General features: G+C 41.8%; 1 protein-coding gene across 4 annotated transcripts in view; it reads left to right on the top strand.

Annotated features, from left to right (window-relative positions):
- The window catches only part of SLC39A11 (solute carrier family 39 member 11), a 478,311-nt gene that overhangs the window by 5,314 nt on the left and 446,252 nt on the right, over positions 1–26,745 (top strand). Inside the window, exon 1 of one of the 4 annotated variants that reach the window (XM_031965722.1) lies at positions 19,769–19,901. The exons of 2 other annotated variants lie outside the window; for them this stretch is intronic. The gene's annotated coding sequence lies outside the window, so the exon portion shown is untranslated. Of the gene's footprint in view, positions 1–19,768; positions 19,902–19,929; positions 20,057–26,745 lie in introns of those variants that run through there. One more of the 4 variants, XM_031965723.1, reaches the window with a different exon arrangement.

Below are 26,745 nucleotides of genomic sequence, written 5' to 3'. Positions count from 1 at the left end.
CTTCTCCCCCAATCCTGAGTAGAACACAATGGCCTATAATTTGCATAGATTAAAGTTTTTTTTTTTTTTTTTTTTTTTTTTACTCTTTTATCAGAACTAATCTTCCCCATCTGGGTGGTCTTCTGGGTCTGAAGAAAATTGAGAAGGTTAATCCAGTCTCATTATCCACAATATCCTTCAGATGCTGGCTGAATAATCTACCAGGGACTAATTTCTGAATGAGGAAATAGAAAGGAGGAAAAACCTTAGTCCTAATTTAATAATTCATTATTAATATGAGAGAAATAATGCTTTTTTCTCATCCCCAAATGAAGGGAAAAAATGGAAGAGCAAAAGGGAAAAACGGATGGACATAGCCACTAAAAGAGAGAAAGAACAAAAGAAGAAAGATATGTTGGCATTCAGAGAAAATAGTTTCATTCTGTCCATTTGCGGGTTCTGCCACTCCAAGAATTTCTTTATGGCATTATTTAAAGGTGTTCAGAAAGGTTTTGGGGAGAGTTCAGGCAAGTCACTGCCTTTCCCCACATATCGGCTCATAATTTTAGCAGTAATGTCTTTCTGATGAAGTGGAAATGAAGTACTTCTTTTGTTGTGGAAAGCCTCTTTCACCTGAGAGAGAGACGGACCACACTAGTGGTCCTTGGCAGAGAAAGGGCCAGTCACAAATGTTTGTCCCGTTGGGATGCCTTGATACTCTCTGATTTTAGACAAATTTCTTAATCTTAATGTCTGTTTCCATCTGTATTGGAAATAATAAAAATCATCCTAATTTATATACTGTTAAAAAAAAAAAGAGAATACTTATTATTGATAAAGGATGAGTGTTTCTTTGCTAAGAAAGCCTTTGTGATTCTGTTAGTAATTCCCTTAGTGATATTATTATGACAATTTAACCCTTAGGGTTCACTTGAAACTTGCAAAGTTCTTATTCTGGGGCAGGCCTTACTCAGGTTATTCCAGTGGTTCAGGCTTGGAATGCAGTGGGACACTTATGGGCCATAAAATGTGTGACAAAAATTACAACCATAAAAGGAAGTAATGAAGTTGTCATGATGATTTAGGAAAATTGGGGCATCCCCTTTACTTCTGTTCCTGTCATGGTGACCAAGCCCTATCAGAGAGATTGTATCAAATGCTTGGGGGTGGGAATTCTAACAAGCTTGAAGAACCCTCAATTCCTTATAAGTTGAGGTAATTTAAAGTCTTGTGGACCAGTCAAATCCAGAATGTGCTTTCCTTGTCCCTTTTAAAGAAAAACCAGCTCATCCTGTGTAAAAGGGACATGGTTCCCGGCACCATTTTTATTAGCTGTAATTCAGATTTCTTTTAGTGTGTGTCTCCCTTCCTTCCTATCTAGGAGTCATCTAGGAGAGACTAGTGTCAATCTGGTGACACGGAGGTCTAGAGGAAGGAATGAGCAGTGTGATTGAACTGTTTAATAGGAAAAAAAAAGTTTTCTAATTTCTTAGTTTTTCCTCCCCCTTTAATGCCCTGGTTCCTCATCAATTAGGGAACATTTATTAAGTGCCTACTATGTGTCAGGCACTAAGGATACAGGTACAATGAATGAAGGAACTTCTTATTCCCTGGGAGTTTGTGGGGGAGACAATAAGAAAATATATATTTTTTAAAAATACAACATAAATATAAAGTGAATAAACACAAATATATACAAATAGCAAAATACAAAGTTGTTTGTGAAGGAGGGCATTTGCAGCTGGGAGGATTAGAAAAAGCTTCCTTCAGGAAATGGTGTCTGAACTGTATTAAAGTAAGAGAAGGATCCTTTTGGGGGAAGATCCGGAGAAAAGTCCAGTTTGGCTGGCTTTTAGGTGTGAAATCCGATGAGACTCTTCACATAGGTTGGGGCCAGATTGGATAGGATTTTAAAAACTAAACAGAGGAATTTATATTTTATCCTAGAGACAATAGTAAGCCAATAAAGTTGTTTAAATAAGGAAATCACACCATCAGTTCTATGCATAAGGAAAATTACAGCAGTGTTTAAGATGGACTAGAGTGAAAAGCAATTCCAAGCAAGGAAATCAATTAGGAGGCTATTGCATTAATGTAGTAAAAAGATGATAAAGGCCTGACCTAAGGTGATATAGTGATATGAATTTATGGAAATAGAAATGGTAAGATCTGGCAATTGTATATGTGGGGTGAAGGAAAATATGGAACCCAAAGTTCTCATAGAAACATAAGATCACAAACCTGAGATACTGGAAGTTTGGGGCACCTTTGACAGAAAAAGGGAAATTTAGAAGGGAAGTACGATTTTTTTTTGTGGGGGGGTGGGAATGAGTCCAATTTAGACGAGTAAAATTTAGATCTTTGTGATGGCTAATTGGAAAGGTCCAATTAACTGGTGATATGTGAATGGAATAAACTGAGGGAAGACCTCTCATAAGCATCTGGCTTCAGCCTATGCCCTAATTGTGACTTGAGACTTTGCAATAATAAGTTAAGCTATGGCCAAAAAGATGCAGGTGTTCAATTGTCTTGGATGAACATTTCCCCTCCTGTTTCTTTCCATTATTAATTAGCATTTAAGTATTTCATTTAAAGGTGGTGATGACTTTGGGAATTCAGATAACAATTCTCTCATTCAAGAATATCTGCTTGTATAGCAGTTCTCTAGGGAAATTTGAATTAGAGTTTGATATATTCTTGTATTCTTTTGTTTCTGGGATAAATTTCTGTCTTTAAGTTGTAAGTCCTGTCCCCTAGACAATGAAAGAAAAAGTCATGGGGATTCTGGTCTATATAATCTTGTGTTTTGCATTTTGCACTTTGCATTCCTCTACTGACATCTTGTCTGTTGGGAGTTGCCTTTTCTCTCGAGATCATAATAAATCCCTTTTTGCTTTTTTTTTTTTTTTTTTTTTTTAAACCTCCAGAATCTCTGATTTTTAATTTGGGTAAGGAGAACTTAGGGGTGATACTGGGGCTTGATATATAGATCTGGGAGTCATCTGCATAGAGATGTGATTTTTTTTGGAGAGAGAAATTTTTGGGAATGGGGGGTAAAGGGATTGAGTTGGCTCTATATGTTGATTCTTCACATCCTTTCCCCAGCACTCGCCATCCCCCCATTTCTACCTGCTTTGACACTTGACCCTGGTTTTACTGGACAGCATCGCACAGAATCTTGTTGCCTTTTAGATCTACCAGCTAATGGAAGAGAGGAATAATAGAATCACAAATTGAAATTTGGAAAGGATCTTAAAAAATCATTTAGTTGAGCTAATTATTGTATTTTTGGGTTTTTTTTTTGTGAGGCAATAGGGGTTAAATGACTTGCCCAGTATCACACATCTAGTAAGTGTTAAATGTCTGAGGCCACATTTGAACTCAGTCTTCCTGACCCCAGGTCCACCAGCTCATTTCTTTAACAAAAAATTTATTAAGGCCCATAGAAAGAAGTGATTTGCCACAACATAGCATTTTTATTTTTTTTGTTGTTGTTGTTTGCTTACATTTTGTTTTCTTTCTCATTTTTTTCTTTTTGATGTGATTTTTCTTGTGCAGCAAGATAATTGTATAAATATGTATACATATATTGCATTAACATATTTTTAACATGTTAAAAAAATCAAATGTACTAATAGTATATAATTATTTAACATGTTGTAATCTTATTACTAATATTTTATTTAGGATGCATTGTTATTCATTAAGGATATTGTTCTATAATTTGATTTCTTGTGTTTTTCTCTGACATGTGGTAATGCTACATTTATGTAATAGAGTTTTTAATACTCTTTTCCTGTTTTTGCAAACAACACACAATATTCAAATTACTTATTCTTTAAATGTTTAAAACAGTCCACTTTAAAAAAAAAAAATGTTTCGTAAAGGCCTGAGGCTGAAAATGGATTTGAACCCAAGTCCTTTGATTTCAAATCTAGGAATCTTTCCATGATAACATGCTGAGTTGCTCAGAACGAATCACCTTTGTACCAGTCTTTGAATTTCTTTATTTCTGGTTTTTCCTTGTCTGACCTTATCCACTGATCTACTTTTCTCTTTTTTAAAACTGGCAACAAATGTTTTTAATGATTACTACTTTATAATATAGCTTGAGGTCTGAAAGTGCTAATCCATACCTAGTTTGCAATATTTCCCTTATTATTCATTTTTGTTGTACTTTTGTGTCTCAGTTGCTTAATTGTATATATCCTTGTGCTTAATTACCCATGTGATTTTTTTTCCCACTGCGATATTTTAGATCCTATTTTCAATTTTGTCTTGTTTTATGTATTAGTTTGTCTTGTTTTGTTTTCAATGAGATTTCATTTCTCCCCTCTGGAAATTTTATTTAGTCGTATCTCTACTTATTCGATCTTATTTTGACTGTGCATTACATTGTTTATTATTTTTGGATACACAAATTTTATTATACTTAATCATTATCTGCTGTAATTTTTACAATTTTTATTCAAGGGAAATCCTGCTCTTATTCCAATTTCATTTCTAATTTTGTTGGACGTTTTTGCCAGGCTCTTGGGAAAAGTCTCCCCCCCCAAAAATTTATCTGCTGTCAACATGAAAGCACTATTCTGCAAAATGTTTTATTGATGCTGCATTGTTGATGAAGCATCGGGACTTGTTGTTATAAGCAGGATTTTACTCATGCATGCAGTTTATTTTTTGCTATTTTGCTATATGTTAGCACATAGAAAAAGTTATTTATATTGTTTTTCATGATCTTGAATTTATTTCTGTAGCACTGGTATTATTTTGCGTGTCTGTATATGCACTTGTATTGATTATATATTACTTTGCTCATTATGTTGTTATAGTATAATGATGCAAATTCACATTTATATTCAGCATTACTGAGTTTGTTAAAAATGGAGCAGGCACTCTCTGAATAACTTAAATTGATGTTGCATGGTTAGTTGTGATGACATCTTCCTGTAATTCCTATTATAGGAGAAATTGAGGCTGGTGAATCTGTTTTGGCTTAGATGTATTGAGCTGTGGTGGGATCCCAATAAGTTTCATGTTAATATGGTGAATTCCTGGGATGGGAAGTGGGAAAGGGAGGTTTTAGATGGGAAATCAGGTTGGACAGGCCTAGGTTGGCAAAGAAGCACATCAAAGCTCCTATGTTGATCAGAGTAGGATAGGATCTGTGAATGGTTCCTAACCCTAAATTAGATGGTGAGACCCAATTCTAAATAAACAAACGAGTAAATAAATAACAAAAATTAAATGAATAAATAAATTATTGTTGCATTGTAAATATTGAAAGGCCTACCATTTATTAGGAGTGGGCAATTAGGTGACACAATGGATGGAACACTGGTCCTAGAGTCAGCGAGACTCATCATCTTGAGTTCCAATTTGACCTCAGTTACGAGCTGGACATCTTTGGGCAAGTTACTTAACGCTATCTGCCTCAGTTTCCTCATCTGTAAAATGAGCTGGAGAAGAAAGAAGCAAACCATTCTAGTATCTTTGCAAAAAAATTCCAAATGGGGTCACAAAGAGTAGGATGCTACTGAAATCACTGAATAACAACAATATTAGGAACAGACAGAGTAAAACACTAAAGATGTATAAAAATATTGCAAAATAATGTGAAAGGCTTGCTTGGTGGATTGCAGAATCATGTTCAGGAACTTATTACTAGGTGGAGTGACTTAGGAAGCACTCTGAATTATCTGACCTATTTGATTATTCAAATATTCATGTACTAACAGTAGGAAATAATACTTGGGAATGATATTGCATATGTTCCTCTAAAGAGAAGCAGCTGTTTAAAAAGTGGGAATCAAGAACAACATTCCCACATAGTTATTGAAAGTGATTATTGAAAATCACATTTTAAAAAATATTTTATTTTCCCCCAGTTACATATAAAGACAATTTTTAACATTCATTTAAAAATTTTGAGTTCTGGGTTTTTCCTCCTCTTTCCTCCCCCTGATAGTAAGCGATTTGATGTTATATCTGTTCAGTCATGTAAAACATAGAATCTATGTTGTGAAAGAAGACACAGATCCAAAGGGGGAAAAAAAACCCATGAAAAAAAATACAGAAAGTGAAACATTGTACGTTTTGATATATTCATACTCCATAAGTTCTTTGTCTGGAGTTGGATAGTATTTTTCATTTTTTGCTCTCCCCAAAGTTAAATGGTATTTTATTTTTCCCAATACATGCTTTCATTCTTGATTCACATTTACAATTTCTCTGATTAGAGATATTCATTGTACAATATGAATCAGGAAGGGGACCGTTTTTTATTTCCTATACACAAAGCAAAACAGAAGAGAACTTTTATTGCACATTGACAAAACTTAAGCAATCAGCAACTTATAATTTATAACTATTGTTACTCCGTGCCAGGACGCTGAGTGATGACCACTTGAGCATGAGGTTGTGGAAACAGCGTATAGAAATTTTACATTTCACCTTGGCTCTGCACTGTCCAAATAAAAGCCAGGGCTTTCCATAAGTTGATAGAGGTCATTTTCTTCAATGAAGACATTCCCATTTCTTTAGTCAATGCCATTTGAAGGACCTAGGAGCTCTTGAACTCACAAGGTTCTTTTCAAACCTGGACATAGTCATCTTGATAATGATATTTGGTCATCCGGGAAAGAAAGTCAAATAGAAAAGGCAGCTGGGGGGCAGAGGCAAACTGAGCTGCACCTACATGATATCCCAGTAGCAGGGGTCGGGGAGGAGCCCACCTCATCTCCCCACAATGACAGGGCTATAAAAGCTAGAACCACTGGCCTTATGGGAAAGTGAGAGGAACAGAGCATCGGGGACGCAGCCACTCTCTTTTTAACGGTCCACAGCATCACCGGCTCTTCCTGCTCAGTGGCAGGAAGGAATGACTTAGAAGCTCAAAAGTGGTGTCAGGGACCCATACACTAAGCAGGTACCTGAATCAGGAAAGTGGAGTGGGTTTATGGCATATTCAAGGCCCAGTTATAGTGTAAAATCTGAGGAAAAGCCTTCCTTTGAGAGGGCAGGCAAAGGGGCTGAGGTGGGATAGCTGCTATGGGAGTAAACCTCAAGAATCAATTTGTCAGTTGTCAATTTGGCTCAGTCCTTTGGATCGTGTTTGACTCTTCATGACCCCATTTTGGGCTTTCTTGGCAAATATACTGGAGTGGCTGGCTATTTCCTTCTCCAGCTCATTTTACAGATGAGGGAACTGAAGCAGACAAGGTTAAGAGACTTGCCCTTAGTCATATAGCTACTAAGTGTCCGAGGCCAGATTGGGAACTCAAGAAGATGAATCTTTTTGACTCCATATCCAGTGAACCAGCTACTAAGGGTCTGAGGCCTGGTGAAGTTTTCTCAAAAATTCTGTGAGATGGAATAGTAGTTCAGACCTTAGGCCTAAGTCACATGATCTCTATTCCCAGAGGTCTGCAGGGCTGGAAGGTTGGGTCTTAGGCCCAGGTTGCAGGAAGTCACATAATCTCTAGGCCTAGAGATCTCTAGGAAGGTCAGAACCTAGGTCTAAGCTTTAGGAAGTGACAGGAAGTGATGTAACCCACAGGAAGCAGACAACATTAGTGACCATTGGTCAATCATGGTTACTTCCTTTTTAGTCCATCCAATGAAAAGACTTGGGTCTTTTGCTATTGAACCAGTTTTACTATTTCCAGTTTGCCAGGTCAAGCACATATTGGGAGCTGAGATACCTCCTGGCTGTGATTGGACCTCTCTCTGCAGGGACTAAATAAATGCTTTTTCTTTGTACCTGAAGATGTCCCTGATTAGTTAAATTAGGTAAGAGGGTCTAGCACCCGTCCCATACATAAGTATTTGAGGCTTGTTTGGGAACTCAAGGAGATGAATCTTCCTGACTCCATATCCAGTGCACCACCTACTAACTGTCTGAGGCCTGTTTGGGAACTCGAGCAGATGAATCTTCCTGACTCCATATCTAGTGCACCACCTACTAACTGTCTGAGGCCTGTTTGGGAACTCGAGCAGATGAATCTTCCTGACTCCATATCCAGGGCACCACCTACTAAGTGTCTGAGACCAGATTGGGAACTCGAGCAGATGAATCTTCCTGACTCCATATCCAGTGCACCACCTACTAACTGTCTGAGGCCTGTTTGGGAACTCGAGCAGATGAATCTTCCTGACTCCATATCCAGTGCACCACCTACTAACTGTCTGAGGCCTGTTTGGGAACTCGAGCAGATGAATCTTCCTGACTCCATATCCAGTGCACCACCTACTAACTGTCTGAGGCCTGATTGGGAACTCGAGCAGATGAATCTTCCTGACTCCATATCCAGTGCACCACCTACTAACTGTCTGAGGCCTGATTGGGAACTCGAGCAGATGAATCTTCCTGACTCCATATCCAGTGCACCACCTACTAACTGTCTGAGGCCTGTTTGGGAACTCGAGCAGATGAATCTTCCTGACTCCATATCCAGTGCACCACCTACTAACTGTCTGAGACCAGATTGGGAACTCGAGCAGATGAATCTTCCTGACTCCATATCCAGTGCACCACCTACTAACTCTCTGAGGCCTGTTTGGGAACTCGAGCAGATGAATCTTCCTGACTCCATATCCAGTGCACCACCTACTAACTGTCTGAGGCCTGTTTGGGAACTCGAGCAGATGAATCTTCCTGACTCCATATCCAGGGCACCACCTACTAACTGTCTGAGGCCTGTTTGGGAACTCCAGCAGATGAATCTTCCTGACTCCATATCCAGTGCACCACCTACTAAGTGTCTGAGACCAGATGGGGAACTCGAGCAGATGAATCTTCCTGACTCCATATCCAGGGCACCACCTACTAACTGTCTGAGGCCTGTTTGGGAACTCGAGCAGATGAATCTTCCTGACTCCATATCCAGGGCACCACCTACTAACTGTCTGAGGCCTGTTTGGGAACTCGAGCAGATGAATCTTCCTGACTCCATATCCAGTGCACCACCTACTAAGTGTTTGAGACAGATGGGAACTCGAGAGATGATCTTCCTGATTCCATATCAGTACCACCTACTAACTGTCTGAGGCCTGTTTGGGAACTCGAGCAGATGAACTTCCTGACTCCATATCCAGTGCACCACCTACTAACTGTCTGAGGCCTGTTTGGGAACTCAGGAGATGAATCTTCCTGACTCCATATCCAATGCCCACCTACTAACTGTCTGAGGCCTGTTTGGGAACTCAAGCAGATGAATCTTCCTGATTCCATATCCAGGGCACCACCTACTAACTGTCTGAGGCCTGTTTGGGAACTCGAGGCAGATGAATTTCCTGACTCCATATCCAGTGCACCACCTACTAAGTGTCTGAGACCAGATGGGGAACTCGAGCAGTAATCTTCCTGACTCCATTCCAGTACCACCACAACTGTCTGAGGCCTGTTTGGGAATGAGCAGATGTCTTTGATTCCATATCAGGGCACCACCCACAACTGTCTAAGGGCCTGTTTGGGAACTCGGCAGATGGGTTTCCTGACTCCATATCCAGTGCCACCTCTAACTGTCTGGACCGATGGGGAACTCAGCGATGAATCTTCCTGACTCCATATCCATCCACCTACTAAGTGTCGGACCAAGGGAACCAGGCAGATAATTTCCGTTCCATATCCAGGGCACCACCTCAACTGTCTGAGACCAGATGGGGAACTGGGGAGATGAATCTTCCTGACTCCATCCAGTGCACCACCCAACTGTCTGAGGCCTGTTTGGGAACTCCAAGTGAATCTTTCCTGACTCATATCCAGTACCACCTACTAACTGTCTGAGGCCTGTTTAACTCAGCAGATGAATTCTTCCCCCCCCTGACCTTTTCCCATATTTCCTGCCCAACCAACCACCAATGTCTGAGACAGATGGGAACTTTAAGAGAATCTTCCTGATTCCATATCCAGTGACCACCTACTAACTGTCTGAGGCCTGTTTGGGAACTCAAGGATGAATTCCTGATTCCATATCCAGGCACCACCTACAACTGTCTGAGGCCTGTTTGGGGAACCAGCAGATGAATCTTCCTGACTCCATATCCAGTGCACCACCTACTAACTGTCTGAGACCAGATGGGGAACTGGAGGAGATGAATCTTCCTGACTCCATATCCAGTGCACCACCTACTAACTGTCTGAGGCCTGTTTGGGAACTGGAGGAGATGAATCTTCCTGACTCCATATCCAGTGCACCACCTACTAAGTGTCTGAGACCAGATGGGGAACTGGAGGAGATGAATCTTCCTGACTCCATATCCAGTGCACCACCTACTAACTGTCTGAGGCCTGTTTGGGAACTCGAGGAGATGAATCTTCCTGACTCCATATCCAGTGCACCACCTACTAAGTGTCTGAGGCCTGTTTGGGAACTGGAGGAGATGAATCTTCCTGACTCCATATCCAATGCACCACCTACTAACTGTCTGAGACCAGATGGGGAACTCAAGGAGATGAATCTTCCTGACTCCATATCCAGTGCACCACCTACTAACTGTCTGAGGCCTGATTGGGAACTCGAGCAGATGAATCTTCCTGACTCCATATCCAGTGCACCACCTACTAACTGTCTGAGGCCTGTTTGGGAACTCGAGCAGATGAATCTTCCTGACTCCATATCCAGTGCACCACCTACTAACTGTCTGAGACCAGATTGGGAACTCGAGCAGATGAATCTTCCTGACTCCATATCCAGTGCACCACCTACTAACTGTCTGAGACCAGATTGGGAACTCGAGCAGATGAATCTTCCTGACTCCATATCCAGTGCACCACCTACTAACTGTCTGAGACCAGATGGGGAACTCGAGCAGATGAATCTTCCTGACTCCATATCCAGTGCACCACCTACTAACTGTCTGAGGCCTGTTTGGGAACTCGAGCAGATGAATCTTCCTGACTCCATATCCAGTGCACCACTTACTAACTGTCTGAGGCCTGTTTGGGAACTCGAGGAGATGAATCTTCCTGACTCCACATCCAGTGCACCACCTACTAACTGTCTGAGGCCTGTTTGGGAACTGGAGGAAATGGATCTTCCTGACTCCATATCCAGGGCACCACCTACTAACTCTCTGAGGCCTATTTGGGAACTCAAGGAGATGAATCTTCCTGACTCCATATCCAGTGCACCACCTACTAAGTGTCTGAGACCAGATGGGGAACTCGAGGAGATGAATCTTCCTGACTCCATATCCAGTGCACCACCTACTAACTGTCTGAGGCCTGTTTGGGAACTGGAGGAGATGGATCTTCCTGACTCCATATCCAGGGCACCACCTACTAACTGTCTGAGGCCTGTTTGGGAACTCAAGGAGATGAATCTTCCTGACTCCATATCCAGTGCACCACCTACTAAGTGTCTGAGACCAGATGGGGAACTCAAGGAGATGAATCTTCCTGACTCCATATCCAGGGCACCACCTACTAAGTGTCTGAGGCCTGATTGGGAACTCGAGCAGATGAATCTTCCTGACTCCATATCCAGTGCACCACCTACTAACTGTCTGAGGCCTGTTTGGGAACTGGAGGAGATGGATCTTCCTGACTCCATATCCAGGGCACCACCTACTAACTGTCTGAGGCCTATTTGGGAACCCGAGGAGATGAATCTTCCTGACTCCATATCTAGTGCACCACCTACTAACTGTCTGAGACCAGATGGGGAACTCAAGGAAATGAATCTTCCTGATTCTATATCCAGTGCACCACCTACTAAGTGTTTGAGGTCAGATTGTGAACCAGAGAACATGAATCTTCCTGACTCCATATCCAGTGCACCACCTACTAAGTATCTGAAACCAGATTGGGAACTCGAGCAGATGAATCTTCCTGATTCCATATCCAGGGCACCACCTACTAACTGTCTGAGGCCTGTTTGGGAAGTCGAGGAGATGAATTTTCCTGACTCCATATCCAGGGCACTACCTACTAAGTGTCTGAGACCAGATGGGGAACTGGAGGAGATGAATCTTCCTGACTCCATATCCAGTGCACCACCTACTAAGTGTCTGAGGCCTGTTTGGGAACTGGAGGAGATGAATCTTCCTGACTCCATATCCAGTGCACCACCTACTAAGTGTCTGAGACCAGATGGGGAACTGGAGGAGATGAATCTTCCTGACTCCATATCCAGTGCACCACTTACTAACTGTCTGAGGCCTGTTTGGGAACTGGAGGAGATGAATCTTCCTGACTCCATATCGAGTGCACCACCTACTAAGTGTCTGAGGTCAGAATGGGAAGTTGAAAAGATGGGTCATCCTTACTCCATATCCAATGCATCTTCTAGTACTTGTCTGGGGACAGATTGGGAACTCAAGGAGATGAATCTTCCTGACTCCATACCCATTGCACCACTTACTAAGGGTCTGAGGCCTGATTGGGAACTTGAGAAGACTGTTTTAGACTCCATACCCAGTGCACCACTTACTAAGGGTCTGAGGTCAGACAGGGAACTTGTGAAGCTGAATCTTCCTGACTCCATATCACTTAGTAAGTGTCTGAGACCAGATTGGGAACTCGAGAAGATGAGTCTTCCTGACTCCACATCCAGTGTACCACATACTAATTTTCTGAGACCTGATTGGGAACTCAAGAAGATGAATCTTCCTGACTCCATATCACCTACTAAGTGTCTGAAGCCAGATTGGGAATTTGAGATAATGAGTCTTCCTGACTCCATATGTGGTGTGCCTCTTACTAAATGTCTAAGATCAGTTTGGGAACTTGAGAAGATGAGTCTTCCTTCTTCCATACCCAGTGAATCTCCTACTAAGTGTCTGAAGCCTGATTGGGAACTTGAGAAGAAGACTGTTTCAGACTCCATACCCAGCTCATCACCTACTAAATCTCTGAGGCCAGATTGGGAACTCAAGAAAAAGCGTCTTCTTGACTCCAAATCACCTACTGATTGTCTGAGACCTGATTGGGAACGTGACAAGATGAATCTTCCTGACTCCATATCCAATGTACCACCTACTAAGTGTCTGACGCCTGATTGGGAACTCGAGAAGATGAATCTTCCTGACTCCATATCCAGTGCACCACCTACTAAGTGTCTGAGACCAGATTGGGAACTTGAGGAGATAACTGTTCCAGACTCCATATGCAGTGCATCGCCTACTAAGAGTCTGAGGTCAGATTGGGAACCCAAGAAGATAAATCTTCCTGACTCCATATCCAGTGCACCACCTACTAAGTGCCCGAGACTTGATCGGGAACTGGAGAAGATGATTCTTCCTGATTCCCTATCACCTACTAAGTGTTTGATGCCAGATTGGGAACTCAATAAGACGAGTCTTCCTGACTCCATATCCGGTGCATCTCCTACTGAGTGTCTGAGACTTGATTGGGAACTCAAGAACATGAGTCTTCCTGACTCCAAATCACCTACTGATTGTCTGAGACCTGATTGGGAACTCGAAAAGATGAGTCTTCCTAAATCCATATCTAGTGCACCACCTACTAAGTATCTGAAACCAGATTGGGAACTTGAGAAGATGAGTCTTCCTGACTCCATACCCAGTGCACCACCTACTAAGTGTCTGAAACCAGATTGGGAACTTGAGAAGATAAATCTTCCTGACTCCATATCCAGTGCACCACCTACTAAGTATCTGAAACCAGATTGGGAACTCGAGCAGATGAATCTTCCTGATTCCATATCCAGGGCACCACCTACTAGCTGTCTGAGGCCTGTTTGGGAACTCGAGGAGATGAATTTTCCTGACTCCATATCCAGTGCACCACCTACTAAGTGTCTGAGGCCAGATTGGGAAGTTGAGAAGATGATTGTTTCAGACTCCATATCACCTACTACGTGTTTGATGCCAGATTGGGAATTTGAGAAGACGAATCTTCCTGACTCCATATCTGGTGTATCTCCTACTAAGTGCCTGAGACTTGATTGGGAACTTGAGAAGACGAGTCTTCCTGATTCCATATCCAGTGTACCACCTACTAAGTGTCTAAGACCAGATTGGGAAGTTGAGAAGATGGGTCTTCCTCACTCTATATCCAGTGCATCTCCTACTAATTTTCTGGGGACAGACTGGGAACTCAAGAAGATGATTCTTCCTGACTCCAAATCACCTACTGATTGTCTGAGACCTGATTGGGAACTCGAGAAGATGAATCTTCCTGATTCCATATTCAGTGTACCACCTACTAAGTGTCTGAAGTCTGACTGGGAACTTGAGAAGATGAGTCTTCCTGGTTCCATATCCAGTATACCACCTACTAAGTGTCTGAGGCCAGATTGGAAACTCAAGAAAATAAGTCTTCCTGACTCCTTATCCAGTGCACCACCTACTAAGCGTCTGAGGCCAGATTGGGAATTTAAGAAACTAAGCCTTCCTGGCTCCTTATCCAGTGAACCACCTACTAAGTGTATCAGGCCAGATTGGAAACTCAAGAAAATAAGTCTTCCTGGCTCCTTATCCAGTGCACAACCTACTAAGTGTCTGAGACCACCTTGGAAACTAAAGAAAATAAGCCTTCCTGGCTCCTCATCCAGTGCACCACCTACTGAATGTCTGAGACCACATTGGGAACTGAAGAAAATAAGCCTTCCTGGTTCCTTATCCAGTGAACCACCTACTAAGTGTCTGAGACCAGCCTGGAAACTCAAGAAGATAAGTCTTCCTGGCTCCTTATCCAGTGAGCCATCTAGTTGCCTTTAGCAACTGAGGAGGAGTGAAAAGATCACCTTGCTCAGCCAGAGCATTTGTTGAAAGGAGAAAACCTTGCTTTGTGGGAGATCCTGTCCACATGGTGAGATGACTTCAGGTTGGATCAGTAGCAAGTGAGTAGGAATGGAAGAGGCTTTTGGCTAGAATAATTCAGGGATGGGATTTGTCAAGATTTGAGCAACAGTTGGACCACAGAGCAAGGGATTTGATAGAAGAGGATACCATAGAATGGAACTGGTTTAACAAAGTAGGAGAGTGTAGACTAAGCGGGAAATAATGGACTTGGAAAATACTGAGGAATGAAAGGATTGGAGATCACTCATAGATAAAGTACAAATTTTCTTTCCCCCCAAAACTTAGTCCTTTTTAAAGGACTCAATCTTTCAAAGAGTGATAAGAATGGAGCGAAAATATATGGTCATCCTGTTACATAGTCTAATGATTTATTTAGTAGGGTAAATTTTTTACTAAAAGACACTATCTTTTTTTTATTTTAAGGTTTGGTTGATATTTTTTGTTTTACATTGCCTTCATTTTCAAAAGCTTCCCTCCTCATGCTCTCCAGAGAACCATCCTTTGTAACAAAGAACAGAGAAGAAAGGGGGTAAAAAAAAGGAGTTTTGTGAAACTAACATCAACCAAATATATTCATTATTGCGTATCCATAGAGTCCTGCTTCTGCAAAGAAGGGAGAAGGGCACATTTTCTCATCTTTGGCCCGATTTGGTTATAAGATATCATTTCAATTATCCTCCCCAGTGGAGAGGAAAAACTGGTACAGATAATTCATACTTTCAACCAATAGGTATTTTCTTAACTCCTTATAATATGATCTGCACTGTCTAGGTACTGAGAGGAATGAATAATGGCTTCTGTTGTAAAGGAGTTTTATAATCCAGTTGAGGATATGAAAGAGAAGTGTGTATAATTTCTGAGTATTCTTTATTTTTATTCACTGTAGTGAACAGAATAAGCTCTTAACATTGTGCCTTGAATAGCATTATATTCTGGGAATACAAATACAAAAGAGAAATGGTTTCTGCTTGCAAGAAGTTCATGTTCTTTAAAAAAAACCCAAAGTTTTTTGTACAACATGCCAAATATGGAAATATGTTTAAAAGAATTGTATATATTTAATCTATATCAGATTATTTGATTTTTTGGGGAGAAGGAAGGTAAGGGAGGGAGGGGGAAAAATTTGGAACACAAAATCTTATAAAAATGAATGTTAAACTATTTTTGCATGTATTTGGAAAATAAAATACTATTAAAAATTTAAAAAAAAATCAGACTTTGGAGCTTACATCCTAATAAGAGGAGATAATAAGTAGATGGCTAGGAAAAGGTATTTTGGTCTGGAAAGTCAAAGGGATTGTAAATGGAGCTAAGGGCAGTTGATTTGGTATCACTTTTGTAGAAACAATGGTGGTGTTGATTTGGTTGCTTTTCTCAAAACAAAAGTTGGAAAGGGGTGGGTAGATTTGAATGAAGCATGATTGGGGGCTACCTAGCTATGGTGGGCTGTGTGAGGTGCTTAGCAATCAAGCTAGCGTAGCTTGGTCCTGTACTCCAAAGCTGAATGGCATAGCTCATACATACTTGCCTAGCATTTTGAATTATATTATTTCTATCTCTTTCCAACCTAACTGAAATAAATGAGGTGAGGTTGAACATTATGGTCTATGATATGAATTAGAGCTCAACAGTTTTTTTTTTTTTTTTTTTTTTTTATGGATGTTTCTGACAGAATGGCAAAAAGTATGAAACCTCAAGCAATAATGTTTTTAAGTGAATAAAATATATAATATTACAAAGGAAAGCAACTGTATTTAAATAGTTATTAAAGTATTAAAGAAATACGTTTATGGACCCCCATGTTAAGAACCACTGCTAGAGGATGGGCCCAAGTTCTAAAGCTAAATCAGGTCTAAAAGAGATTGACTTTTTGGGATTCTTGCCTTCCCTGTGGCTGTCATGGTGGAAGGAGAGAAGTTAATTCCAAATTCTTTTAGTGTTGAATGCATCAATGGATCCTTGGAAATTACCATTGGAAGTCAGGCTTACCCTTTATGGGATTGACTCTCCAAGCCCATTCTTGAAAATGCTCCATGGAGTTCTACCCTTCCTGGATTGGATTCCTTGATACTCATTCAGGTTTACAGAAGGATGTGTTGACAGTATGATTCATGAAAGGGAGCACAGGATAGTGAGAGCATGCAAGATTGGGAATCAAGCAGCTGAATACAAATATTGGCTTAACCATTATCAGTTGGTATTATGAGTAAGTTATTTCACTTCTCCGGGCCTTGATTTCCTTATTTGTTCAAATGAGAGAGGGTCTCTCCAAAGTCCTTGTCAACTCTAAAGCCTCAATCTTGAGTTTGTATTAAGTGTGCATGGACTGACAGTAGAGGGAAGAGGCCAAAAGTAGGCTTGGTGGAGGGCTTGGCAATCTGAGATGAACATTTGCTGCAGGTAAACTGCATCAGCTAGTTCCCATTTGAGTGATTTATAAATTCACTGTATAATGATGAATATACTTGTCAGAGGGAGATAATGGAGATTGGGGGATGACTCTTCTGGGAGACCTGATACCTGTATTCACTACTCTTTTGTCAGCCTTGACAAGAACATGAGGGAGCTGAACTATTTCCTATTCAATTGCCTATCCTATTGCCTGATTGGAAACTGAAGTAACTTGCTAGTTAAATGCTCTATTGAGATCATTACCATAACTAGTACATGTACCAGGTATCACTTATTACCATGGATTTAGTACCCATTTTGGTTGGTCTTCCTTCCTCAAATCACTCCCCACTTCAGTCAATCTTTCATTCAGTTGTCAAACTGATCTTTCTAAAATGCAGGTCTGACCTGCATATCACATTCCCTCCCTGCTCCTTATCATCCCCAATCAAAAATTCTAGTGGCTCCATATTATTTTCAGGATTAAATAGGAAATTCTTAATTTGGCTTTTAAAGTCAAACTCCCCTTGATCCCTTCCTACATTTAACATCTTACATATTCCTCTCCTCTACATACCCTACCATCAAGCGACACTGGCCTCCTTGCTGTTTCTCTGTCACTATGCTCCCATTTCTCTCTGGTTCCCTCATGCCTGGGACTCTCTTCTCTTCTCACTTCTCTGCCTTCCTTCCAACTTCCACCTAAATCTCACCTCTTCTTGTCCTTTCCAGTCCTCTTTAATCTAAGTGCCTTCCCCCTGAAATTGCTCTCACTTTATCTTCTGTTATAGGCCAGAACTTGAAACAAGGTACTACATGGAATTGAGGAGACTATGGTTAAATCTAGTTTAGCACTGATTTAATACTACAACAAATAATGGTTTCTTAGTGATATATGATTGGTTTATACTCAGTGTGGGGCATATAAGTAAGAAGCTCTTGGGGCCAGAAGGACAAGTGCATTAGAAGCTCTCAAGGCTGAGACAGATTCATTCCATCTTCTACCTTTGTTGTGGCTGAAAGCTGAAGCACAAACCCATGGAAGTCGGAGAGATTCAGAGGCCAGAGAAGGAGGCAGGAGCTCAAGCTCTTGGAACTGAGACCAGACTGAAAGACTCTCCAAAAAGCTGCCCAACCCCAGGAAGGAGATAATAAAGGGTCTGAACTATAAAAAAGCTAACCAGGCCCCAGGAAAGGAGATAAGACTAGGAAAGAGACAATAAAGGAATTGGACTTTTAACACCTCGCTGCATTTGGGGTGATTACGCGGAACTGAAACGAAGGCTGCTTCCAGAGACCCCAAGAAAACTCCAACAAGAGAATGTAATTACTTCCATATTGTCTGCCCCATTCATTAGACAGGGAGTTCCCTGAGAGTAGAATTGTCTTTTGCAGTTTTTAGAATCATCAGTAATTAATGATAGTTAATTGACCAACTGAAAGCACAAGTGAAGCCCTTCCTTCCTCCCCTCCTTCCGCCCTCCCCTCCTTCCTCCCTCCTTCCTCCCTTCCTTCCTCCTTCCTCCCCCTTCCTCCCTCCCTCTTTCCTCCCCCCCCCCCCCATCTTTGTGTGTGTCTCTATTTCTCTATATTTCTTATTGTCTTCTTCTCTTTCTCTCTCTCTGCATAGAGTCAGCCATGTTTCGGAGTCCTTAATAGACCAGGCCACACATCTCAATGCCATCTGGGGAAATTCCACTAGTATGAATTCTTCTTCTTCTTTTTTTTAATTTTAAAAAAGGTCTGTTGGTGTCTTTTGTTTTTTATATCATAATCATTTCCCAACTCCATTCCACCTCCAACTGAAACTTTCTTTATAATAGAAAAAGTTATGCAAAAAAAATGCCTCTTGTGACAGTGTGTGCAATATTCTGAACCCACATTCCTTCTTCCACTTAACAGAAATTATGTTTCAATATCTGCAGGTGAGGATTAAGATTGGTCATTGCAATTAATTTGAATTCAGATGCCTTTTGTTTTTGTTTTTTAGGATAACAGGATCATAGAGTTGGAAGTCATCCCATCCTCTTTCTTAATTTTGCAGATAGGGAACAGGTCCTGAGTGACTTGCTGGGACCCAGGAAGCAGAATTTGAACTCAGGCCTTTTAACTCTTTCTAGTTTTGCCCATTTTGCTTTTTAAATTCTGTAACAGTTCATATCCATCCATCTATCTATTCATCTACGTGCATATCTACATAGTATATCTACCTTTCTGTCTGACTTTCTTCTGTTGTATTACAACCCCATACCATTCAGCTCTTCCCCGATCACAGGCACCCACATTGTTCCAAAGTTTGGACCACCGGCAGAAAGCGCCTCCCCCCCCCCCCGCCCCCCCCCCCCCCCCCTTTTGGCCCTTGGGACACACGCCCAGGACTGCTTGTTCGGAGGGATCTCCCAGGCTGGGGACGATTCCGCTTTTCCAGGCCTGGCGACAGGGCCAGGGATGCACGCCTTCTGAAGGAGCTCCGTGGCTCTGCACTGGCCGCTCCCCGCTCGGGCTCGGGGGGCTGTCAGCTCCGCCCGCCCCACTCGGCTTCCCACATGCTGAGGACGAGAACCAAAGAGTCGATCTCCCGGGCTGGATTTGCCAGTAGCAGCAGGGCAGGGTGGGGCCAGGAGGCTTGGGGAGACACGTGTACAGGCAGCCCGGGCGGAAGTGACCGCGGGAGCCGGGGCCGAGCCGGGCTGTTCTGCGGGCTGCTGCTGCAGCTGGGGTGCCTTATGGAAGTGGAGTGGGGGCGTGAGAGGGGCACCCTAGTAAGTTGTCTTTTCTCTCGTTCCACCCCCTTGTTTGCTCATCGGGGCCCAAGGCAGGGCCTGGGGAGAAGAGGAGGAGTGTCCGGGGCTCCCGAGAGCCCGGAGGGGCTGTCACTGTGGAGAGCGGCGGCGGGAGGGCAGCCTGAGACCGACAGGTGTGTGTGAGAGGAGGGGGGACAGGGTCAGCCCCTGCCTGTGCCGCCCCCTCCCAGGCTGGCGCCCCCAGCGGGCCGGCGGGAGCTCTGCCCGGACGCTCTCCATTCATTGCCCCGCCGAGGCCGGGTGACCCCTGTGACCCTGGGAGCCCGGGCTGGGGGACTCCCGGCCCCGTGTGCTCTTCTCCTCACTCCCTCCGCTCGCTCCCCGGCTCCCGGAGGTTTGAGGGGGATTGTCTTCCATGCATCTGCCCAAATCCAAAGCATCCTACTCGATTTTCCTTGTTCGGAACAGGGACTGTTGTTGCTCCAAGGGCCCAAGAGCAGTGGTCATTGATAGGAAGATGATTGTGACGGTGATGGCGAAATTATAATTAATAATAAATAGCTAACATTTTTGCAGGACTTCGAGGTTTGCAAAGCACTTGCCATGTATTAGGCATGTGACCCGCACTGAGAGAGTGGATCCCAAGTCACACGTTTCTCTTCTTTCTTCCCCTTCCCCCAGTAACTTCATGAGCACTTTTGAAACGCATCAACAGGTGAAATAGAAACCTTGCATCTAGCAGAGAACACCTCATGTGCCGGTATAGTGCAGCCTGTCTGGGTGTTTGCTGGGAGGAGGAGGTTGTTGTTGGCTTTCACAGTGTTTAAGTAGGTGGAGAAAAGTCCTCTCTCCAGTTAATTAATAAAGTTTTATGATATTAATAGCCCCCTCATGAGTAAGTAAATTGCATAAGGTGCTTTAGATGTGATGTGGCACTGCACGCCATGTTCCCCAGTGTTACTAAAGCCACCCACTCTCTTATTTATTTATTTATTTTTTAAAAGGCTTCTGTTTCATCCATTTCAATCCCTCAGTGGGGGAGGGCCCGGTTTCCAACCTCTCACTTCTGGGAATCCTGGTATTGTGTCCTTTGGAATGTTTCTGGGGAAAAGGCACTCCAGCAGGGGGGAAATGGTGTGAGTGGCAGATGGGAAACAAGGCTTTATTACAATACTGAATGTACAAAAGGGCCAGGCCCCAGGAGACCACAGCCTTTCCGAGGAGTCTTAGGGGCTTGGCGATAGCTGCCCAGCTTGTCCAGTGGGATGATGGAGGGATTTCAGCAGAGTGGTGGCCCCAGAGGACAGGCACTTCCTCATAACCATCTCTTTATACAGCACTCCACCAAATACATTTGGCTTTTGGCATGCATACAGTGTAAATATTTAGATCCTTTTATTTGTATAACTTTGAAAAGATGTAAATAATCCAGAATCTTTCTACTAATCCTTGCCCATCATGGGTAGGGAACAGTAGGAAACAGGCTTAGTTTGCCTCCTAAGTGCTCTGAACTTACTAAAGCCCTGTCCAGCCTAGGGGGAGAGGGGCAGCTGCACCATCAGCCTCTCCTCCAGCCACAGCAGAGGAGGAGCACTGAGGAAGGACTGAGGAAGCTTCCTCCTCCCTGGCCCTTGCAGGGCAACAACACTCCTTTGTGTCTTATTACTCATCTCCCACCTCCTCCTCCTCCTCTAGCTAATAATCTCCCACCTGTTTCTGTATTACTCAAACCCCTACTATATGCCTCCAGCCTCTGTTCTCTCCATCCTCTTCAACCTTACTCCATCCATGTTCTATTCCCACCTTGCCTACCCCTTGCATTGTGTCCTTTCATGGTGAACAAATTTCCCTTCAATCTGGACCTTTTTCTCTCACATTCTTTCCATCCACTAGCCCTCATTGAGACCTGCCCCCTCCCCTCTGCCATTATTCTTCCTTTTCAGCACTGGTTGTACTTTCACTCTTTGTCCAGACACACTAGTCTTAGGGAAGCAGGGACATTCCTTGTCTGCACTGCTACTCCCCAACTCCCTTTTACTTTATCACTTACCTGCCTCCTCCTTTTCACATAACATTTTTTTCATGCAATCACATCACTTCCCAACTCTTGCCTTCATACTAATGGACTTTATGGTCAATGCTGAGGCTCTCTTAGATTCCCTTACCTCGAAAGGCTCCTTAAATCCTGTCACTCACTCTTTCCTTCCACCTCTGCCATGCACTGGGACTCACCTTCCCCTACTTGTTCAAATATTTTGAAATTATTTTTCTGAACATAATCAGAAGTCATTTCATTCCTTTCTATGCCTGATCCCTCTATTCAGTGCTCTCATCCCAGTCTCCTGCTCCTCCACCCTGGAGGATTTATCTTTGCTCTGACTTCCTTTCCCTACCTTTCTAACCTCAGGGCTTTAGTTTGCTCTGCATTGTCCTTTACTCTGGAATCCCTTCCCCTCTCCTCTCATCCCCCACCCACCTTTGTCCTATTCAGGTTTGCCCTTGATGCCTTTTAATCCTCTCTAATTGATGCCATATTTCCCTTTTCTATGAGAAAAAAGATTATTAATAACTGTGATTTGGAGAGACTGAGATTTCCCTCTTTTCTTTCTTCTCATTTCAAGATCTCAGTTTCTGAAGGTTGAGTTAACCTTCTCCTCCACCTTTCCCTACCCAGTCTTAAAAGGAATCTCTAAGCTTTGGTGAATTCCACTCAGTCCAACTTGGGTGGAAACATCCTTTTTTGGTCTGGGAATAGAGGTAGTCTCTCTGCGTTTGGGTGACATGACGTCACTGTCAGCTGCTTCCATTGTAACATTTATTTTCTCATTAACTGTTAACCAATCAGAGTTGATTGAACATCTGCTCTTCCAAGGACATATAATCTGAACCAACCGCCATTAGTGGTCTTTGGTCTAAGAGAGAGATGGCCAAACGTCTATCCTTTTGTGAAAAATGCTGGCATTACTAATAAAATGATTAAGTTACCCAGAAATTATGTCTCTCTAACCTTTTAAATCGCCATATCTAAACCTCTTCCTATGCCTTTCCCTCCCCTCTCAGTTGAAAAGGTTGCATCTTAGTTTACTGAAAAAATTGAAATCATTCAACCTAAGAGGCTGCCCCCTCCTCATCTTCATCTCAAAATCCCTTGGTTTCATCCAGTAATCTTTTCTCCTTCCTTTGACTCTGAAAATGAGGTGGACCTTATACTTGCCATTCTCTCTATCTATGCCTTTTAAATCCTTCCATCTTTTCCAGGAAACTACCAGTTCCATCATCCCTGCCTCCAACCCCTGCCTTTCTGTTAATCCCTTCTCAAACATAGTCAAGTCTTCCCTTTTAAAATAAATCTCTAGGCCTACCTTCCACCCTTTTGTGACTATTGTGTGTCGTGTCTGATTCTTCATCAGGGGTCTTCTTTGTGAAGACACAGGAGTGCTTTGCCATTTTCTTCTCTTGATCATTTTATAGATGAGAAATCTGAGGCAGACAGGATGAAGTGACTAACTAGTAAGTGTTTGAGGCCTGTTTTGAACTCAGGCCTGACTCCAGGCCCACACTACTCACTGAGCTCTAATTAGCTCTCATCCAATATCTCTTCTCCCCTTTTGGGCCAAACTAGAAAAAGCTGTCCATGCTCATCGTCTTCACTTTGCCTCCTTTCTCTTCTCTTTTCAATCCCTTGTGTTGGCTTTTGAACTCATCATTCAACTGAAACTGATCTCTCCAAAATTACCAGCAATCCCTTAATTCTCATACCTGGTGGTCCTCATCCATCTTTACCTGTCTGCTGTTCTTGATCACCTTAATTTTTCTGCCTGTCTGACCATTTTAGTGGGTATTCATTCACATTATGCCCCTTCATGTAAACCTTCTCTAATTTTAACTCAAAGCTCAGGTATCGTCTTCTGCATCCAGAGAAAGAGCTAAGGAAACTGAATGTAAATCAACACATATTATGGTCACTTCTTTTTTCTGTTTTTTTCTCTCTTTCTCATGGTTTTTCCCTTTTGCTCTGATTTTTCTCTTCCAACATAATTCATAAAACAATGACATCACCCTTGAGTTTTCACCTTGTTTCAAGTTGAGTTGACACTAGGATTCCAACAAAAAATAAACAAAAAAAAAAAAAAAAAAAAAGAAGGAAAAGGTGACACCTGAGCTTTGTTTTAAAATCAGAGCAAATAGGAAAAACAAGATAGCATTTTCTGTCCAAAAATCTATTGGGATTGCTTTGGATCACTGAACCACTGAGAAGAACCAACCAAGCCTTTCTTAGTTGAACATTCTTGCTGTTACTGTGTACAATTTTTTTCCTGGTTCTACTTGTTTCAGCATCAGTTCATGTAAATTTTTCCAGATCTTTCTAAAATCAGCTTGTTCTAAAAAAAAAACCCATCATTTTTATAGAACAATAATAATTCCATTATTTTCATATACAACTTGTTCAGCCATTTCCCAATTGATGAGCATCTACTCATTTTCCAATTCTTTGTTATCACAAAAAGAGCTGCTACAAACATTTTTCCACATGTGAGTCCTTTTCATTCCTTTATGATTTCCTTGACATACAGACCCAATTAATGTCACTGCTGGGTCAAATGGTACACAGTTTTATAGCTCTTTGGGTACAGTTCTGTATTGCTCTGTGGAGCCTTTTCTGACCCTCTCTTCCTAATTGCTAATGTCCTCTCTCCTATACTCTATTGTATTCAACTACTTTTAATTTATTCTCTTTATGCATATTCTTTACATATTCCTATATGTACATATCATGTCCCCTGTTAGATTATAAACTCTTTGTAAAGAATATTTCTTTGTTATTTATATCTGCAGTGCGCTCAGTGCATGGCCCTATACATGATAGACCAGTCAAGTGAGCAAGAATTTTTTTTTTTTCATTTTACTTGTCAAGCTTTTATTTTTCTTTACCCAATAACGTGCTGGGCATTACAATTCTCAACTTTTAGGATTACTTACAAATTTTAGTATTCTACTGCCATGTGAGGACATTAAGACAATGTACAAAAATCTTATTTGAATTAACTAGATGCACAAATTCACAGGTTATAAACACAAACTTTTTTTTTTTGTGCAACTTAAGGTTTGTGCAACTTAGCCCCATATGATTGGGGGAAACAGTGAGTTAAGGAAAAAAACCCAACAATTGGTTCCTAAGGCTTGGATTCAATATGTATTGCTTCTAGGAAGGTGGCAAGATATAACACACATTTAATAAATTCTTGCCAGATTTAGGAGAGAAATTCTGCCAGTCAGCTCTTTTAGAAATCATTTTTTATAAAAGGCAATGGGGTTAAATGATTTGCCCAGTTTCATACACTTAGTTTCTGAAGGTGGATTTGAGCATGCTTTTTTTTCCATACTAAATATACAAAGTTCCCTCCTCTTCTCCAAAAAAATTTAGCCCCTATCCTCAAGGAACTCACAATGTAACGGGCACTTAATAAATATTTTCTTGTAATAAATCCTTGACTGTGAGTGCCTTTAGGGCAGGTACTATCTTATATCTTTGTATCCTTAATACTTAGTATATATAGTTCCTGGCACATAGTAGACATTTATAAATGTTTTAATGACTGATTAATTGGTCAGAGACAGAAACAAATGGACCATTGTCACAGTGATTCAAAGGGTCAAAAAAAAGATCCCATTCTTTCATGAATTATCTGGATGTCTTGGGTAAAGAATGCATTTGTTTTTTCGTTGCTTGATCTGATCATTATTCCCATCCTCTGCTTCATTTTGAGCATGGATACTTGGATTCTCCTTGGGCCCTGATTCTCTTGCTCTTTGCTCTTTCATGGGGGTTAGCCTCAGGCTTTGAGCAGCAGACCACCTGGAAGGAGGGAAGTCTGGGCTGAGGCTTGCCCAGTTCCTGAGCTGCTTTGCCCAAAGGGTTCACTTTGACACTCTTGCTTTTCAGTTTTCCTCTTGAGGCAGCTACATGAGCTATGGTGCACAGACAACTGGGCCAGGAGTTAGCAAGACCTGAGCTCAGATGCAATTCAGATACTCCCTCTGTGTCCATGGGCACTTAACCTCAGTTTGGAGGATTTCCCCTTACTGTAAAGTGGGGATAATAATAATAGTAGTACCCACCTTCTAAGGTTATTGTGAGGATTGAAGGAGATGATGTTTATAAAGTGCTTAATACAGTGCCTGGGACACAGTAGGTACATAAAAATGTTTAATCCCCCCCCCTTTTTTTTTTTGGTCTGTGCACATTGGTATAATCTATGGTAGCTGATTTGGAGGAATAAAGCAGCTGTGCTCTTCTTGTCCAGCTTTGTGGTATTGCCTTTAGTTACATGGATTTTGGAAAGACCCATAATGTGAACTGAAAGAGACCTGTGAGCTGGGTGAAGAGGAGAACCAAATGTTTGTAAATTAGAGTACATGGCTTTTGAATAAGCGTATTTTTTTGCTCTGTAATTTTCCAAAGCTAGGGCAAAGGATGCCATATGAGCTTGACCACCAATCATTTCTAAACTGAGGTTTTAGAACAGGTAAACATTGGACAAGGTTCTCTGAATAGAGAAATGAATAATATTTTTTTTCTTATGCAAGAGATCTCCTGCCTCAGACAACTGCTGGCACAGTGGATAGAGCCCATTTAGTACTTGTGTGATTCTCTCTGCCTCAATTTCCTCAACAATAATATGGGGGGAATAGCCTCTAACTTCCCATCGTTAGGACAAAATGAGGTTATTTGTAAAGTGCTAAGTACAATGTCTGTCACATAGAAGACATTTAATAAAGGCTTGTTCTTTCCTTCTTTCCTTGGACATTGTGTCTAGAGCTTGTTTGTGTGTTGTCTTTTGTACTGAAAATGTGAGCTCCT

Source organism: Sarcophilus harrisii, chromosome 4 (genome assembly GCF_902635505.1).
Source record: "Sarcophilus harrisii chromosome 4, mSarHar1.11, whole genome shotgun sequence".
Taxonomy (NCBI): domain Eukaryota; kingdom Metazoa; phylum Chordata; class Mammalia; order Dasyuromorphia; family Dasyuridae; genus Sarcophilus; species Sarcophilus harrisii.
The sequence above is the reverse complement of the archived record's forward strand: the minus strand, read 5'-3'. Positions and strand labels throughout refer to the sequence as shown.